This window comes from Pollachius pollachius (genome assembly GCF_949987615.1).
Source record: "Pollachius pollachius genome assembly, chromosome: 15".
Classification (NCBI taxonomy): Eukaryota; Metazoa; Chordata; class Actinopteri; order Gadiformes; family Gadidae; genus Pollachius; species Pollachius pollachius.
Window position 1 is genome coordinate 1,564,240 of NC_136948.1, and position 5,000 is coordinate 1,569,239.

A 5,000-nucleotide genomic window follows, 5' to 3' on the forward strand; every position below is an offset into this window, starting at 1 on the left:
AGCTAGGAGGCTAGTTAGCGTCACCAGGCTGCACGCCCACATTGAGGCGACCCGACACTGCTGTTGAGCTTCTTGAATATATCGGAAAGTCCCCGCACTCCCAGAAAAACAGGAGTGGTCCAACCCTACACATTGTGGCTATTAATCAGGGGCCCGGGGGCCCTCGGGACACAACGGCTGGTCGGAATCATATCCGCTATCTCTCAATGCATATGCTAAAGAGTCAGACGGATATTCGGTCAGGGAAGGGAAGGGAAGGGAGAGGGGCTTTTAATGTGGAAGTCCTCGTGGTCTGTTTATCTGTGGTTCTGTTCGCCCTCCGGTGTCAGTCGCTGCCTTGCTGGAGGAAGCTGCTGGTCCCACAGTCGCCCCCGGCAACGCGATTATGCGCCTATAGCCGGCTGCCCGGCTGACTGGCAAGGTCACTACACACCCCCCCCCTGGGAGGGCAGGGCACCACTGAACACCGCAATGAGAAAACCACGGGGCACACGCACACGCAGGAAGGAATAGGCTGGGGGGGGTATTTTTCTCTCTCTCACACACACACACACATACTCTCACGCAGAAATGCATTAACACACTAGCACACAAACACAAATGCTCTGTCACGCACAAACACATTCTCTCTCCCTCTCTCTCTCTACCTCTCTCTCTCTCTCTCTCTCTCTCTCTAATAAACACACAGCCACACAAAAACGCTCTCTCTCACACACACACTCTCTCCCACCCATAAACGCATGCATGTCCCCAACACAGACACACACACAAATGAGTCATGGTAAGGAAGAAGGTTCCGGGATGGAGGCAGAGCAGACAGGGAGAGTGGCAGCACATTCAGATAGGGCTAAACACATTTAACTGCTCTCCTCTGGTTTAAAACACGAGGTGGAGGGTGGGACAACAGAGGGAGAAAGAGAGAGAGAACCCTATATATTCCTTTGTATTTAAGGGTTAGGGGTAGAGACTGGAGGGAGGCATCGGAAGTGATGCAACAGGCAGATGCTTGCAGGGAATACATCAGTGTCATATTTAACATGTATTGATCAGCATGGGAACAGATGAATCTGGGAGCTTCTGTTTCTGTTGCTATGGTGTCTGGCCCCTTAAAGCTTTCAGACTGATTTCCCGACGACCCCAACCCCAACACAAACCCCAACCCCAACCCCAACACAGACCCTAACCCCAACCCCAATCCTAACCCCAATCCAAGCCCCAACCCTAACCCTAACATTGACCCAACCCTAACCCCAACCCTGACCCTAAGCCTAATCCTAACCTAATCTAACTGACTTGACCCCAACCCAACCCTAACCCTATCATTAACCCTAACCCTAACCCCAGCGGACTGGCCTGTGCACCTATCAGAGCGCTGCTGGGGAGTTTTGTGCGTTGGTGATGTGTCACACGTACCGTTGCTCTGATTGGTTGAAGGTGTACCCAGCTCTTGGAAAAACCAAAATAAACAGAGCGATTCCGACTAATACCCATTTGCAAATTGGTCTGCCTATGTCAGACTACATATTTGTACTATTCATAAGAATCAATGTAATATAATTTAAAAGATATGTGCCATAATAGTATGACCATGTATCTGTAGCAAGTAAACTTTCAGCAAATCTCCAGAATCGATTCACACGCACACACACACACACACACACACACTCAGCGGGAGATGGTGACAGATCTGGCCGGCTGACAGGGCTGTTTGCTGGAGCTGATCCGGTGGCTCTATATTTGACAAGCAGCACGGCTACATTAGCAGAACAATGAAACACTCGACCTCACACCCTCCCTGAGGGAGGGAGGGACACTGGAGGAGGAGGGAGGGAGGGACACTGGAGGAGGAGGGAGGGAGGGAGGGACACTGGAGGAGGAGGGAGGGAGAGGGAGGGAGGGAGAGGAGGGACACTGGAGGAGGAGGGAGGGAGGGACACTGGAGGAGAAGGGAGGGAGAGGAGGGAGGGAGGGACACTGGAGGAGGAGGGAGGGAGAGGGAGGGAGGGACACTGGAGGAGGAGGGAGGGAGAGGAGGGAGGGAGAGGAGGGACACTGGAGGAGGAGGGAGGGAGGGACACTGGAGGAGGAGGGAGGGAGGGACACTGGAGGAGGAGGGAGGGAGGAAGGGAGGGAGGGAGGGACACAGAGAGATAGAGAGGGAGCGAAGGAGAGAGAAGAATATATTGAGGAGGGAAGAACAGAAAGAATTATGGAAAGGATGAAAGAATGTATAAAGGTGGGAAGGAAGGGAGGAAGGAAGGATGGAAGGAAGATTGGAAGTCAGGATGGGAGGAAGGTAGGAAGGGTGGAAGGAAGGGAGGAAGGAGGGATGGGAGGAAGGGAGGAAGGAGGGGATAGAAGGCTTGAGGAAGAGATGAAGGGAAGACGGTTGATAGAAAGAGGAGGTGGAAGGGAGGAAAGAAGAGAGAGATGAGGGAAGGAAGGAAGGGCAGTAGAGGGGAAGGAGGAAAGGAAGCAAAGAGACATGTTGGGACACTCTGGTCGAGGGTTGGCCGTCTGCCTGTCTGTCTTTCCAGCCGTCTTTCTGCCAATTTCCTTGCCTGTCTGCTGTCGCTCTGAGCATGCCCATTGCTGTCCCTGTGCCTGTGGCTGCTTACCCTGTCTGTCTGTGAGCTGGCCAGCCTGCAGGCCGCTGGCTGCCTGCGGAGACGCCTGTCATTGGGCTAATGTAATTCTATGGTCAAGATGGCCCAGTGCCAGCCCAGATCAGTATAGTGCTGCAGAGTCCCTCATCAAGATGATGTACGAGACAATGGCACCTCGCTCTCTCTCGCTCCCTCTCACTCTCTCTCTCTGCCTCGCTCTCTGTGTTCTCTCTCTCCCTCCCTCTCGCACACTTACACTAACACTCGTTGTGCCTCTCTCTCTCTCTCTCTCCCTCTCTCTTTTGCTCCTGTTCCATCTTTCTCTCCCAACCTCTCCCCCTCCCTCATCCCACCACACGCACGCACATACACAGACATACACACACATACACACACACACAGACCACACCCACAAACATGCACACACACATACACACACAGCACCCAAACATGTACACACACTTACACAAATATACACAAACACACACACCACGGACCACACACACACACAAACACACAAACACACACCACAGACCACACACACACACATTCTCATCTCCTCCATTAGATAATGCAGAGGCATGTAAAGAGAAAAGAAGCAGATAGATTGTTCTATTCCTGGAGGAAACGGGGGGAGGAGAAGAATACAGGAGGGGGGGATTACGAAGAAGAGGATGATGAGAAAGCTAATTTAAGGAGGTTGAGAGAGAGAGGAGAGAGGGAGGGAGAGAGAAAGAGAAAGAGAGAGTGGGGAGAGAAAGAGAGAAGGAGAGAAAGGTTAGGAGAGAGAGAGGGAGAGAGAGAGAGAGAGAGCAATAGAGAGAGAGAGAGAGAGAGAGAGAGTAAGGTTACATTATAATGGACTAAAAATTTCTCCCCAGTTTGGGTGGCAACTGTCAGACGCCATCGTGTGAGGAATCAGTTTGTTTAAATGCCCACAATGCACCTTTCCTAATCCGTTCTCAAAATACTCTTGATTTGCTCTCCAGTCTGTCCCAGCGTAAGCCATGTGAAACACGACCACACTGTAGCCAGTGTTGACAGGCAGGATCTGTGCACTTTGGGCCTGGACAGCCACAACATACCATTCATCAGTCCGTCTCCCTCTCTCCCATAGCCTCTTTCTCTACCTCGTCTCCATCACCATTCCTTTCTGGTCTATAATCTATCGTTCAGTAAGCCTGTTTCTCTCATCTCTCCCTCCGTCTGCCCCTCTTTTCATCCCTCCCTCTCTAACTCTCTCCCTCCTTCATCAAGCGCACTGTACTGAGTCCTGACGATGCATTTCCCATCTCCTCCCAAAGGTCAAAGGTTAGGCTGTTGCTGTGTGTGTGCGCATGTGTGTGTGTTTGCGCATATGTGTGTTTTTTTGTGTGTGTGTGCGCAGGTTTGTGTGTGTATATGTACTGTATGTGTGTGTGTGATCGCGTGCGTGTGCGCGTGTGCGTGCGTGCGTGCGTGTGTGTGTGCGTGCGTGCGTGCGTGCGTGCGCTTGGTGTGTGTGTGAGTGTGTGCGTGCGTCCCCGTGCTGTGCTCTGAGCGCTGTGTCGTTAGCCCAGCCCGTGGTAATACATTGAGTTTAACGCGGCAGAGCGTTTGTTGTGATTAATTTATCCTAATGGTTAACAGTGTAAGCTCTGAGCGATGGCTAGCCCGGCAGCGAGCCATCGCTGGAGAAACGCGCCGAGCACAAGCTCTTTTCTTCGCCTTTTCCCTCCGTCGCCGGCCGTCTATCCTGTCACTTACTATTCGCTCAGAGAAAGAACAAGAGCCTCACTGACACGCCCGCAGTTAGCATGTGAACCATCCATCTTCCTCGTGCCGTTGTGTACGCCGACAGAACGCCAGCTGGAGCAGAACGTGAACCTGCCAACGCATGTGACCCCTGATGGTCTGAGACCATCCCCTGTCAGAGGTCAACGCTGAGCTGAAGTTTCAAGTCTCCAGGATATTATAATTAAAGCGTTTATTTAGTTTGGCTTACGCCTGGGGTCGTTTGGATCTTTTGACATTGTTTTGTTCCATTTGTGATCTTCCATTGTAAAAGAAAACTGAAAAAGAAGAAGCTATTCAGGAGGGAAGGCGGGTTTTGCGGAGAGTAATGATCTTCAGCAACAAGGATTGTTCTGTTACTAAACAATATATTTCTCTATATGACTAAGTACATCATTGTAGCATGAGCACTTGTTCTCTTCCTGATCGTTTTTTATTCATAATTGTATGCTTTAGAGTGTTAAGTTAAAAGTAAATAAATATGTTTTTTGAAGTTTGATTTATTTTTTCATTGTTATAATCAATCTGAGCAATAATTAGAGAACGGTGCCCGAACACAATTAGAATCAAATCCTGGACCGCTGTCTACATCCGCACAATCCAAATTATAGGGGGGATTTT